Source organism: Rattus norvegicus, chromosome X (genome assembly GCF_021556685.1).
Source record: "Rattus norvegicus strain SHRSP/BbbUtx chromosome X, alternate assembly SHRSP_T2T, whole genome shotgun sequence".
NCBI lineage: Eukaryota > Metazoa > Chordata > Mammalia > Rodentia > Muridae > Rattus > Rattus norvegicus.
The window spans coordinates 24,772,929-24,788,500 of NC_141554.1; positions in this window are offsets into that span (position 1 = coordinate 24,772,929).

The following is a 15,572-nucleotide window of genomic DNA, read 5'->3' on the forward strand; positions in this document are numbered from 1 at the left end:
GTTAGATAAGACTATGAACTCTATCATTTTATTTAGATCTAAATGGAAAACAAGATTATAATACAGGATTACATGGCTATAGAATTTGGGTTCAAGATTTACTGGGGCTTAAAACTTGCTGGATCTTTATGCTGACTGTATAGCTCAGACCTGACCATTGTATGTTAATTATTATAGTGCTTTTCAAAGAATCATCTTATTTCTTATTATTTTTATTGTTTGTATCTTGCCATGTGATCTCTGCTACATAGTCCGAATCTTGGAGTCTGATTCATTTTTAAATGATTTGCTATTTTATGAATTCTTTGAGGATTTTATATATTGTATTTGATCATATTCATTGCAAATGTCTTGTTAACTCCTCCAAAATATACTACCACAACATAATTCCCTCCAACTTCATGTCCTCTTTCTGAAAATTCAGTAACCCACTCTCTTAGTTAGGTTTTCTGTTGCTATGATGAAACACCATGACCAAAAGGCAAGTTGAGGAACAGGGTTTATTTGGCTTGTACTTCCACATTGTCATCCGTCATTGATGGAAGCCAGGGCAAGAACTCAAACAGGGCAGGAACCCGGAGGCAAGAGCTAATGCAGAGGCCATGGATGGATCTCGTTTACTGGTTTATTAGCTCATGGCTTACACAATCTGATTTCTTATAAACCTCCAGCCCAGGAATGTCTCCACCTACAATGAACTGGACCCTCCTACATCAATCACTAGTTAAGAAAATTCTCTATAGACTTTCCTACAGCCTGATCTTGTGGGGGTATTTTCTCAGTTCTGTTCTCTCCTCTCAGATGCCTATAGCTTATGTCAAATTAACATAAAATTAGCTGGTATACTTATCAACTCTTAATTTGTATTGTCTACATACTTCTTGGTGTGGGGCCATCTACTAGAGAATGGTGGACCTACCAGAAGCCACACTCTTAAAGAATACTGACTCTCCAACCCCAGAAACTATCAAGTGTTCATAGCTCCTCAGCTAGGAGTGGGGCTCATTATCCTTTTCCCAATCAGTGCTGAAATGTTGACTGCCTTGATCATGTGCAGACAATCACAGCTGTTATGAGTTTGTGGTGTGTCTTCTCATATTCAGAAGACACTGTTTCAATATGATATTCCAAGATCTCTGACTCTTAAAGTGGATCTCTTGCTCCACTTTAAGAATAGTCCCTGAGCCTTGGGGTTATATATGACATTAATGTTCCATTTGTGCAGAGCATTCCTCAGTCACTTACCATCTGTGTGTTGGATCAGTTGGGAGTTACTGCCTTAGTCACCATCTTCTATACAATGAAACTTCTTTGATGAGGCCCGGGATCGGCACTAAACTATATGAAGAGAGATAAAAATTCAGAGAGCACTTCGACATATTACTACTAGTTTTCTAAACATATGACTGTTAGAAAGAAATATTACTAAGAGTAATATGCTCAACCCAGGGGACTATAAACTCCACAACCTTGGGTTGGTGGCCACATCTGCAATACCAGCCATGTATTTGCTCCTATAGAATGGCTCTAAATCCAATCATAAGGTGGTCAGCTGCTCTCATAACATTTTTCCCACTATTTCACTCATGGACATGTCTTGTCATGCTGGTCATTATTTTGGTGCACAGAGTTCACAGCTAAGTAAAAGTGTTCATGATTTCCCCCTGACACCCCAGCAGCATGCATAGCACCTTCTGTGCCTTTGAGGGTTAGCCAGAAATGGGGAAGCTTCCTGGTCAGTAACATCTAGTTTTTCTTTATGTGCTGTGTCCAGTGTATATGGTGTCTTCAGCAGCAGGACATTATAATTAAGTTCTGCTGGACAAAAAGAACAATGACAGTAGCCTGCGTTGTTTTGAGGGATTCCTGGAACACCTATGACCAACAACTCAAGGGGATGTATGCCACTCCTGGCCATGGGCTTTTTGCCTGGCCATATTACTTTTGGCATGTTTTTCACTTTTGATATCAAGTATAATTCTGGCTATGTAATCCTGGAGTTGTTAGCATGGTATGAATGCTATGGCCAGGGAAAGAGTATTTCTGCAGCTTGGATTATAGGATATGAAGTGAATCTAGAAATGACATATATGAGCATGAGAAAAATGTCAAGGCTGGTTCTCAGCACTCTCAAATAGCTATTTGGCTTGGATTTATAGGACATGATGTTAAATTTGAGAAAATAAGATGGCCCAAGTGGGTCAAAATCCTTACCAAGATGATTAGATTCTTTTTTTTTTATTAACTTGAGTATTTCTTATATACATTTCGAGTGTTATTCCCTTTCCCGGTTTCCGGGCAAACATCCCCCTCCTCCCTCCCCTTCCTTATGGGTGTTCCCCTCCCAACCCTCCCCCCATTGCCGCCCTCCCCCCAAAGTCTAGTTCACTGGGGGTTCAGTCTTAGCAGGACCCAGGGCTTCCCCTTCCACTGGTGCTCTTACTAGGATATTCATTGCTACCTATGGGGTCAGAGTCCAGGGTCAGTCCATGTATAGTCTTTAGGTAGTGGCTTAGTCCCTGGAAGCTCTGGTTGCTTGACATTGTAAGATTCTTTCATTCTAAAGCTTGGGCTGAGGATGAGCCTGGGACATGAAGGAATAATCTACAGAGTGAGTTCCAGGACAGCCCAGGTGACACAGGGAAACCCTGTGTCAAAGAACAAAAATCTGAGTAGAAAGCTCAAAGTCTGAGACTGAAGATGATGGCAGGTTTTAGCTCTTTCTCCCTCTGGGAAAGTTTTGATTTGAGAACCGGGTTATCTAGGGATTATGAGAAACTTCAAATTCTATGATTTAGAAGGAAATTCGAATTGAGACAGGACAGTCTGCCTGTGCCTTCCCACAGTCAAACCTGAGTGTGGAAGAATCTCAAAATATTGTAATAAATTTAAATTCCATTGCCAAATGCAAAACTTTCTCTATTCTCTCAGTTACTTTCAGCTAGGAAAGTTAGAAGGGTATTATCTTCAGGAACTGAATAATTTGTTATGAAACTGTCAATGTTTCACAGAAAGGTAAAACTCAAATTTAAAGTAAACTTAAATGTGATCTAACTCAACTCCCTTACCTTACTTAGAAAAATAAGGTTTCCAGAAAGATGAAATTTGAGAGAGCTATTGGGAAAGTTGGGTTTAGAATCCAGCCTTCTACCTCATCTAGTTCTATCTTCCCCACCCATCACCTTGCAAACATTTCATGACAATATTTGAAAGAAGGCTATCTGTAGTCCAGAATCACTTCATTACTTTTAAGCTATTATTCCTTAGGAATTACATTTATATTTTCATAAATACAACTCATTATTTTCTGCTCTTGCATAGGCTGTAACAGAGGACTTTAATTCATTCCTAGTGTCCATGTCAGGTGACCCACAACTGCCTTCAACTCAAGTTTCCAGGGATCCAACATTTTTGGCCTCCTCAAGTACTTGTAGTCACATGCACATACCCACACAAAGACACATATGCCCGTATACATAATTAAAAATGATTAAAATAAAATTAGAAAAACTTAAGAATCTAACTGGTTAGGATTAAAAGAGCCTGTTTGATACTTGCCCAATTTTTGAATATACCTTTTGATTTCAAGAACACTTTTACATTCATGGGAAAATTACGTGTAAAGAACATACACTTCCCACATGTCCCTTGCGTGTACATACAGCTTTGCCTGTTACCACTGTACTGCACCAGCACAATGTACTAGCTAGAATCAATAAACCAGTCGATTCATCAGTATCACTTAAAGCCCATAGACCACACTAGTGGTAAGGTGTTTTCTATAGGCTTTGACAGATGTATAATCTGTGACAATAGTATCACAGAGAGCAGTTCTCCTGCCATAAATAACTATCTCATGTTCCAGGTAATCCATTTCTACCTCCTCTATAACTTTCTGGAACCCATCATTAAAAAATACCACCATGATGTTTATTCCTTACAGATTGTCAAGTAACTGGAATCATATGACTAAAACCCTCTTCAGATTGGCTTCTTTCCTCTGGCACTGCATTTACAGTCCCTCTGCACCATCTCACAGCCCGACAGTTCATTTCTTTGTGACATTCTCTATGTTGCAACGAGGACACTCAGTAATTATATGAGCCAGGCGAGAGAAATTGCAGTCCCATCCTTCTTTTAAAGGTTCTGCCTCACCTTCAAGTTGTTTGAAGAATATCTTGATAGTGTCCCTATATGTCAAACTCAGTGTTTTCATGACTAAATTTTTACACTTTATGCCACTAAAGGTCTTTCTTCCCTCAAGCCAGCAATGTTTACTTTGAATTTCCTGTTTCTGTTATTGACAGAGGTCTCCCAAAGTCCTCTTTAGCTTTCCTTCTACCCTTATCAGCTGCAGTTTTAAGTGATTGATGTTTGCTGATTGTGTCTGCAGACTGCGTCTGTTTCTTTCTTCCTGCCATCACAGCAGACATTTGAACACACTCTTTGGTGTGGATAGTTCTAACAGCACAGCCACCGGTTTTCCTATTTCCTGTTTGGTCCTCAGCCTTTAACTCATCTTCCAGCTGTTCTAAGAATAGTGTTCCTGAAATCTCACTCTTCTGTGTCATCTTCCGGCTCAAAATTTTTTTCAACATAGAAGCTGTTTTATATTGTTCCCTTCGGTGCAGGCATGTTTGGTTTCTTCATATTCTTATTGTTATATGTCCTCCATTATATTGCTATTTCTGCTTTGGTTCTTCCCTCGTTTAGTTTAGTAATTATATTTATTATAATAAACAATCAAGATCTTAAGAAACATTCAAACCCCTACAGAATTCTCGTCCTAACACAGCGCAGGCCATAAACTTCCTCAAATTAGTAATCTCTTGTTTCATAGATCAAGGAAGCAATCAGAGACAGAAGAACCCACTGTCACTTAGTAAAGTATGTTTACCAGGGCAAAATACCCAACCATGAAAGTGTTCATCATTTTCATCACTCATAAGTGTATAATTCGGTGGCATTAACTGCATTTACAATGCCATGTAGCCACCATTATTATCTGTAACAAAACATTTCCATTAGTCTCAACGAAAAAACCCAGGCCCCATTGAATATTAACTCTGCTTCCTCCATCTTCTCTCCTCAAACTTGCACACTTGTCTACATGTGTTTGCTTATTTTACATGGTTCCCGTAAGTAGAACTATACAATTGAATTTCCCTGGATTGCATCCCTAAGCAGTCTCATGCATTGCTGATGGATCTCTCAAACACATTTCAGCAGTGTACAAAAAAGTAAAGCATAAAACTATCATGTAAAATAGAACATTCCATGCCTGTGTTTATGTACAAAAAGAACTGAAGTGCAGAGTCCAACATCTGTACAGCAATGTTTCCCTCATATTCATGTCTTTCTGTTTATTTTTCAATGTATATTATTAATATTACTATTATTATTAACATTCTAATGGATGTGAAGAAGTATCTCATTATGGTTCTCATTTGCAGTTGCTAAATGATTAGTGACACTATGTCTCCACGTGCTTCTTGTCCATCTGTATATCTTATTTTTCTTTCTAAAACACATGTATAATTATTATTTGAGAAATTAATTTCATTTTTAACTAAGGTTTTGTTATCTGTTTAGGGAAGGGAATTTTTATATATTCTAAGTATTAATCCTCTAGCAGATATAACTTATAAAATATTTTCTTCCCTTTAGTGTTTTTGTTGTTTTTAAAAGCATATTTTGATGCATACAAGTCCCTAATTTTAACGAAGTCTAACTGTGTGTGTGTATGTGTGTGTGTGTGTGTGTGTGTGTGTGTTTCCTGTTGTTGCTTGGGATTTTGGTATTGCAGTGCTTTTGAAAACAAAACAAAACAAAGTATTTTTACTGTAATCTTCCCTTTCTTTATATACTCACAATAGATTAGTTTTGCTCCAGAGACCTAAGGAAGGATAAAGGTCAAACTTTATTCTATGTTGAAGTGGCACTTCCTGGAGTAAAAAAAACTGAAACTAAAAATAGAGAGGAAGGCCAATGAAAACTCACATCCAAAAGCTAGGAAGCCTTAAGGTTAGTTTTTTATTCTCTAACACCCAGGGAGCAGAACATCACTACATGCATTTGAGGATAGAATTAACAATGCCTGGCAATGATTGCCTGAATTCAATAGACATAATTTGAATTTTGCCTCACTTTCAGGTATTTTTCTTGGTAAAAAGCTAAGTGAATCACCAAAAGGCCACATGGCTCTTATACTAGGAGACCAGGAAGTTGTTTGAAAATCATTAACAGTTTTCCAGGAAAAATTTAGTAATGGATTCCAATATTATCTTAGAGTATATAACGTCCTGATGAAATGCTGTGCAATGCTCTTCCTATTGGCTCTGTAATTAAATTTTAGATGCGGCTACCATCTTGCATTAAAGACCTCACCCTAGTATCTCATCTGGATAATTTCTAACTGTCACTTTTAACTGTCCAGCCTTAATGATCTGAGGTTAGAAATTCTTTTCCTTAACTACAAAGTCATATTTCCATCGTTTCTTCTTGCTATTTGACCCAACACTTTCATTTCATCACCAAGCATTTCTATGTTCAGTTTCCCTAATTAGATTGAACTACATTAGAGTTTTCTTTATTTAATGTTAAAAGATGCTTGAAAGGTAGATAGATACTAGTATTTGAAGATAAGAAAGTGATGTAATCAAAGTCACCAAATGGCAAATAAAGGCTACCTGTTTTAAACCTGGATCTACCTGAACCAGTGTGTGATAACCTTTCCACTTTATTTTAGTGCCCATTACTTTGTTTCTTTATTTCTAAGTATTCCTGGAGAAACTGTGAAGCCAAATTAAGTACTATTATTTCACAATCACTCTTGGGACTGTGTTTTCCAGCCTGACATGTAAATAGATTCTGAGTGTCATTTCCATTCTTTTTCCCTCTCTCTCCCTCCCTCTCCTCTCCCCACCTCCATATATCTTTTTCTTCTGAGGTTGTGTTTCTCTGTGTAGCCCTGGCTGTCCTGAAACTTACTTCGTAGATGAGGCTGGCTTCAAACTCACAAAGATCTGCCTGCCTCCATCTCCCAAGTGCTGGGATTAAATGTGTAAGACACCACCAACTGGCATCCATTCTTACAACATTTTTTTGAGAGCTGAATAGACAGAAAATAAAAATTTAAAAATCCATCAGACAATTATAATCACAGTGTTTTCTCTAAATTTGGAAAGTAGGCAAATTCAAATAACAACTACGATAATGAGAACCTCTGTGAGAAAATAAAGCCCTGGGTGGGAAAAACTGAGTTGTGAACAAGTTGGAGAAAGGCTGTAGGGAGTATTATACTTGTGTGAGATCTATGATTAGTTTTCACTTCAGGAGGCTGACCAGTGAGTTCTCCAGGAAAGAACAGATTTGATTTCTACCAGAAGGGAGCAATAGTCATTTGATACATGCCAAGAGCATTATTTTCACCTGAGCAAGGTCCCAGGAATAGCTTATCCAAATCCCAGCAAACTTGGAAGAAGAAAAATACAATTTCCTGTCTTATGCAACTGTGGAGGTGGCAGGGGTTGGGGGAGGGCAGTAGGAGGAGTTGGGAATGTGACAGCCTGAAACAAATCAGTAAAAGATTGAGAAAGGAAATGAAGAATCCACATGTGTGTTAAAGACTGAGTGATTGAGTTAAACTTTGGGATTGTGAAATGGTATGGATATAGAGCCAGAACTATTTGTGGGTATATCTATTACTACTCTTAATAAACCATTACTACCAGTATTCATATTTGTTCTACATCTCTGTGCCTATTAGGCAAAAATCTTGGCATATGTTGTTCTCTTTAGCAGACCACTAGCATCTACTAACTCTAAAGCCAAGGATGTTTTAAAATAAAAATTTATACCTATAGAAGAGGTATCTTCACTCCACTATGATAAATTCAATTAAATTTATTTTGTGATTTCCAAAGTTCATGTAATCTCTTATACAGTGGAAGATGCCATTTCAGAGTAGCATAAATCTGTATTCCATAGCCATGCTCATTTATATATATGGCCCCAAATAAACTATCTCATATGTCCTTTGGAGTAACAGCTGTGGTTTACGCTTACAAATCTAATAATAGGAGTATAGAATGCTTCTCTTATATATGTCTCTGTAGCCAATATATCAACAAGACTCCAATATTACAAGCGTGAAATACAATTAGAACAACTGTATAACTTTGACCTTATTTAAAAAACATGCCACACAGTCTTATATCAGATAAAAATATAATTGTTCCGGGAAGCAATGCCACAATAGCCCATTAAAACTATAAAATCATTTAAAAATTACATATAGGAACAACAGCCCATAGGGAGAGCATTATTTTTACTTTCTAATGTAAGGTTCTGTGTCACTTGAATCGTGCTATGTATGTTATGATTTTAATATAAGAAAAAATAATAAAATTATTTTAAATCTGTTAAAATGGAATTCACATGTAACATTAGTCATGGGACATGTTCCTTGTTTCCAGAATTGTGTTTTACACATATTATCAATTGATTGAATTAAAAAACTCTATTAAGTACGCTTAATGTTATTTTCTTCATAAAATAATTGAGGAAATTAAAATACAAAGAGATTAGCCAGTCTCCTCAAATATGCATAGCTAATAAATAATTTCTAAGCATTTATACTTTTCTATATTGTCAATACAAAGTATGTATGTGGCAAATATAAATATATAAATAGTAGTAAATGAAGAGGAAGAGGATGGGAGATAAAAAAATATTAGATATACACATTGCATTCTATGCAGGCTACATAGGGTAGAAAACATAGCTTACTAGTCAGGTTCTCTAAAAGAACAGAATTGAAAAAAAAAACACAAAATGGACTCTAGGCAGTCCTGGCATGGCAAGCACAGCTCTGGCAGCCTTGCCCTTTTCACCCATTCCCTCGGCCTTGCTTAAAAAAAAGAAAAAAAGAAAAAAGAAAAAAAAACATTAGATTCCATTCCTGAAGCTAGCTGCCAAGGTCTACTCCCTTATTTGTCCACTTCCTCCTCCTGAGGCTGACCACCAAGGTGCAGCCACCAAAGTGTTGAAATCCAGCAATCAAAGGCTCACCTAATTAACATGCCCAATTAAATTAGATGAGCATGTCCTCATCTAAACATGGGGTTGCCCATTTTACCTTTATAAATTTGTCATTTGCCTATGGGCTTGTTGGTTCCTTCTCTGTGTCCAGAGGCAGTTATTTGTCCTCTGGAACAAATACACGTCCTCCCTTTCCCTTGTTCCCTTCCCCGTCTCCCCTGTCCTCTATCTCCTGTCTTTGTCTCTTATTCTTGTCCTTTGTTTCTCTGGGCCAAATAAATCTCCTTTGTCCCAAGAACTTGGTCTTGGGGTGTTTTGTGCCTATACCAGTTCCTTTAAGATTTATTTATTTATTTTATGTATAAGTACATGCCTGCATGACAGAAGATGACATCAGATTCCATTACATATAGTTGTGAACCACCACATGGTTTCTGAGAGTTGAACTCAGGACCTTTGGAAGAGCAGCCAGTGTTCTTAACTGCCGAGCCATCTCTCCAACCACCTCCAGTCCCTTTAAACACCACACATGCATGTGTATGTGTGCAGGTGTGTGTGTGTGTGCGTGTGTGTGCGTGTGTGTGTGTGTGTGTGTGTGGAGAGAGAGAGAGACAGAGAGACAGAGAGAGACAGAGACAGAGAGACAGAGACAGAGACAGAGAGAAGTAATGATTAAGAGGGGATTTATTAGAAGTTATTAAATTTATTAGATTTATTAGGCTGTGGTCTTGGTAGTCCAACAATGGCTGTAAAAGAATAACACTAATCATTATCTGCTAATTATTCCCCGATTGTAGTCAATTTCTGCAAAGAGCTCCCATTAAGTCATTCTTTCTTTTTTTATTGAAAGTAGTTTTTCTCACGTAATATATCCTGATTACAGTTTCTCCTCCTTCTACTCCTCTCAGTTGCTACTCACCATTTCTTCCTTCCGAATCCACTCACTTTCTCTCTTTCACTAGGAAAAAAGCATGCTTCTAAGGGAAGATAATAATAAAAGGAAATAAAATAGAATAAGATAAAATAAAACTAACACATTGGAATAGAACAAAACAATCAGAAGAAAAACAGCCCAAGAAAGGGCACAAAATATAGACTCAGTCACCCACTTGTTCCTGCACTCAGGAATTCCATAAAAACACTAAACTGGAAGCCATAATATATATGCAAAGGATCTGAAAAAAGAAAAGTGTGTGTGGGTGCGTGCATGTGCGTGTGTATGTGTGTGTGTGTGTGTGTGTGTGTGTGTGTGTGTAAAATAATACAAGGGAGCAGCAACATGACAGTCCTTTAGAGTTGATGTCCCTCTGGATGCTAAGAATGGGAATGCCCTGTTGGCTCAGTGCATCAACCTTTGTCATGGGAGAAATTGAGCCCTGTTCAACTGCAGTTTATGCTGAAGGCGCAGCTTTCCAATCACAGAAAACACTGCCACAGTGATGGACCCGGAACATCCATCTCCATCGGTGCCTTGATATTAGCCCAGAATATTCATTGGCCCAGAAGCATTTCTTTGATGAGCTAGCAGATGAAGCCAAAGTTGCTAGAGCCCTCTTGAAAGGAAGAGAGCATCAGGACCCTGACTCTATGGACCACCTTCAAACTGCTGGAGTCCCCATACATATTGAATTATGCCTGGTGATGTCACAGCATCACTGCCTTACTAACTTTGGACAATAATTTAGTGCAAGAAGCCAGAGACTGTGCATTTGGCCACTGCCAAAGGGGGATTGCTCATTTCCTTGGCAGTTTGTACAGTTACTCTGCCCTTCTTAGTTCCTTGTTTCAAAAGTATGCAACTTTGCCTTTGTGCAAACTTTGTGGTTTACTCCTTCACCTCCCAGAGGCCCAACTGTAAGGGGGAAGTTGTGGCATATCTGCAGAGTTGGAACATAAACTGGGTGGAGTTCTTAGTGTCACTTATGTATATTATCATATCATCTTCAAATAAAGTTATGTGACTTTTTTCTCTCCAATTTGTACCCTCTTGATCTCACTCAGTTGTCTTATTCTAGTTAAAAAGCTAAGACTTCTAGTACTATATTGAATAGGTATGGAGAGAGAGTGGACAGCCTTGTCTCATTCTTGATTTTAGTGGAATTGCTTTGAATGACTCTCTCTTTAAGTTGATGCTGTCTGTGGACTTGTTATAAATCACCTTTAGTATGGTAAGATATGCCCTTTGTGTTGGTATTAGGAATTGCCTTCAGCAGCGGGACACCGGTTGGTCACTGCTGCCATGGCAATGGTCATACATTCCCAGAACCCCTTTTGGCTCAATTCGCAATCCTACCTGGGAGCAGTTACATCATATTCCAAATAAAAGGCAGACTTCTTCTGCCCTCTTTCTCTTTTCTCTTCTTCATCTCACCCCCTTCCCCTTGTCTCATTCTGCCATTAAATCACTCCATGTGGAATTGTGTTGGTGTTGGTCTGGTGTGCTTTATCCAGATGAACTAAGGCCGATATTTAACAACAACATTGGTGGCCCGTACGGGGATTGAGTCTATGGCCTTGGTGTTATCTGCACCATGCTCTAACCAACTGAGAATCTCTAGTATCTCTTTTAATACAATGGGATGTTGGATTTTAACAAAGGCATTTTCTGCATTGAATGAGATGATCATGTGGTTTTTTTTCTTTTAGTTTATTTATATGGTGGATGACATTTACTTACTTTCCTATACGGTGCTCATCCATGCATCTCTTGGCTGACGCTTACTTGATCATGGTGGATAAACTTTTAGATGTGTTCTTAGATTTGATTTTCAAGTATTTTATTGAGTATTTTTGCATATGTTTTTATAAGGGAAGTTAGTCTGTAGTTTTCTTTCTTAGTTATTTCTTTATGTGATTTGAGTATAGGGTAACTTTGGCCTTGTAAAATGAATTTGGCAGTGTTCCTTCTGATGCATTTCTGGAACAATATGAGGAGTATTGAACTTAGTTCTTTGAAAGTCTGGTAGAATTCTGAGCTAAAGTTGTCTGGCTCTGTTGTTTGTTTGTTTGTTTTGTTTTCTTTAGGAGAATTTTATTTCACCGGCTTTTATTTCACCAGGGGTTATAGATCTGATAAATTGTTTATATGCCTTTGACTTAACTTTGCTAAATGGTACCTATCAAAAAATTATCCCTTTCTTTTAGATTTTCCTATTTGGTGGAGTACAGGTTTTTAAAGTATGTCCTCATAGTTCTAGAGATTTCTTAGGTTTCTGTTATTGTGTACCCCTTTACATTTCTGATTTGGTTAGTTTGGATATTCCCTCTCAACCCTTTAGTTAATTTAAATAAGGATTTGCCAATGGTACTGGTTTACTCAAGAAACAACTCTCTGTATCATTGATTCTTTATATTGCTTTTATTCGTTTGTTTGTTGTTGTTCTATTAATTTTAGCCCTGGGTTTGATGATTAGTTGCAATCAATCTTTCAGATGTGATTTAGTCTCTTCAGCTGTGCTGTTACCATTCTAGTGTGAGGTCTCCCCACTCCTCCTTTCTTTTATGTAGGCATTGAGTGCTTTGAACTTACCTCTCAGAATAGCTGTCATTGAGTCCCATAAGTTTTACATTTGTTTCATTCAGTTCTAGAAAGCTTTAAATTTATTCTTCACTTATGTCATGCCCCCATTTTTTCCATTCAGTTGTGAAATGCTCAGGCTCTACATGTTTGTAAGGTTTTATTTATTACTGTAATTGTTGATACCCAACTTTAATCTACTCATAGCTATCCTATCTGTGTGTCAGATAGGATGCATGGTGTTGTTTTTATTTTCTTGTGTCAGGTGAGATTTGCTCTGTCTTAGTGATTGTGGTCAGTTTTGACTAAAGTTCCAGGAGGTGCAGAGAAGAAGGTATATTCTTTTGTGTTTGGGTGAAATGTTCTGTAAACATCTGTTAAGTCCATTTGGTTATTGAGGTCAGTTAACTCCTAAATTTCTGTATAGTTAGCTAGTTAGTTAGTTAGTTAGTTAGTTAGTTAGTTAGTTTGTCTGTTTGTTTTCTGGATGGCCTAACTATTGGCAAGAGTAGGGTATTGAAATATTCCACTATCAATGTGCAAAGGTCAAAATATGGTTTAAAGTGTAGTAGTGTTTCTTTTACAAATTTGGGTGCCCTGTGTTTGGTGCGTAGATGTTAAAATTGCAAAATCCTCTTGGTGAATTTTTTCTTTGATGAATATATAGAGTCTTTCCCCATCTCTTTCTTATATGTGGTTTGAAGTCTATTTAATTGGATATTAAAATGGATACACAAGCTTACTTTCTAGGTCCATTTACTCAGAATATATTTCTTGATCCTTTTACCTTAAGGTGATGTCTATCTTTGATATTGAGGTGTATTTCATGGTACAATCGGAAATTGTGTCCTATTTTCACAATCATTTTGTTAGTCTGTTTCTTTTTATTAGTAAATCGAGACCATTGATGTTGAGAGATATTAACAAGCAACTTTTGTTGATTCCTCTGTCTCTCTATCTCTTTGTGTGTTTTTATTTTTCAGGAAATGTCTTATTTTCTCCATCTATAGTTATTTCAAGTTTTGTTGAGTATAATAATTTAGCATCCATGATCTCTTAGAGTCCGCAATATATCTGTCCGGGCTATTCTGGCTTTTAGGGTCTCCATTGAGAAGTCAGGTGTGATTGTAATAGGTCTGCCTTTATATGTTACTTGGTCCTTTTTCTTTGCAGATTTTAATATTCTTGGTTCTTTAAATTTAATGTTTTGATTATTATGTGTCAAGAGGACTTTCTTTTCTGGTCCAATCTGTTCAGCTTCTTGTACTTTGATATACATCTCCTTCCTTCTTTAGGGAAATTTTCTCTATGATTTTGTTGAAAATATTTTCTGTGCCTTTGGCCAGATTTCTCTTATTCTTGAATTTTGTGTGTGTGTGTGTGTGTGTGTGTGTGTGTGTGTGTGTGTGTTATAGTATCGAAGATTTCCTAAAGGTATTGTACTAGGAGCTTTTTATATTTAACATTTTCTTTGACCAAGTTATCCGTTTCTTCTATCGCATCTTCAGTGCCTATGATTCTCTCTTCCATCCTTTCTATTTGGTTGGTGAAACTTGTCTCTGACATTATTGTTCAAATTCCTAAATTTTTCATTTCCAGATTCTTCTCTGTTTCAATTTTCTTTATTAACTCTAGTTCAACTTTCAGGGCTTAAATGGTTTTCTTCATTTCTTTCCACTGTTGTGTTTTCAGACATTTCTTTAAAGGATTTACTTGCTTCCTCTTTAAAGAGCCCTATCACATTCATAAAGTCTATTTTAAGCCCTTTTAGTTGTGCTCTAACTGTGTGGATTACTCAGGGCCCACTGTGGTAGGGTTGCTGGGCTATAGTGGAGACATATTGTCCTGTTTTTACACTGGTCTTCATGCATCTGGGCTTGGAAAGATTGCAAATCTAGGTGCTGATAATCTGGCCTTGTCTTTGGTGAGTGGGCATTTTGTTCTCTGATTTATGTTACTCTCCTCATATTTTTTTTTAGGAGGAGGTGGTCTACTGTGGTTTCCTGGTAAATAGATAGTTTGTATCTATCTCTTGGGAACTGACACTTAGACTTTGGGATGGGCTAGGAGAGGGGGACTGATGGAGTCTACAGGAAGGAGAAAAGCAGGATCTACTAGGATCTGCCTGGCCCCAAGGGAGTGGGAACAGAGAGTAAGAAGAGACCAAAGCATGTAGTCTTCAACAGAGCTGAGGAGGAAGAGTGGGGGATTGGTTATGGAGAAGGGAAGGAGAGTAAAGTTCTGAAGCTTGCCTACCTGCGTTGCTGGCTAACTTGCTTTTCTTGGCAGGCTCAGGGGGTGTGTTCTAAGGAAATTCCTGCTGGAGTTGGAGGCTAGTTTGACAGAGTGAATGATAAGGAAGGTTGGAGGAAGAGATATGCTTGATCTGTTGGAGACGGGGGGCAGAGATATTGGGGAAGATGCAGAAGGTGCTCTGCTATAGAGCTGGGAGTGAGACAGGGTGGATGGATCTGGAGAAGAGCAGAGAGGGGTGAGGATCTACCATTAGCCTATCTATTTCCCTGGCTACCTGAGTCATTCATTTTTCTTTAAGATTTATTTTTATGTATATGTATGTGTGTATGTGTGAATGTATGCCACATGTGTTCTGGTGCCTTCCCAGGCCATCTGTGGGCTTTGGATCTCTTGGAGCTGGCATATAAGTGGTCATGAACCTCCTAAAGTGGGTGCAGAGAAACAGAGAACTGAACTCCTCCATAGGAGTAACAAGTAATCTCAACTAATAGGCTGTCTCTCCAGTCCTGCGAGTTGAGCCATACTTCATGTGTACTTGTGGTTTGAGAACAATGATATTATGTTGTTTTAAGCCTCCAAATCACTAGCAGTTTGTGTAATAAAAAAATTAATATCTTTAACAAGAAAGTCTATTCAAACATTAGTTTGTTGGGATGTAGCCACAAATTGATAATGTTCCTAACAAATAAATCTTTTTTATTGGATATTTTATGTATTTCCATTTCAAATGTTATCCCCTTTCCTCCCTCTCCCATAC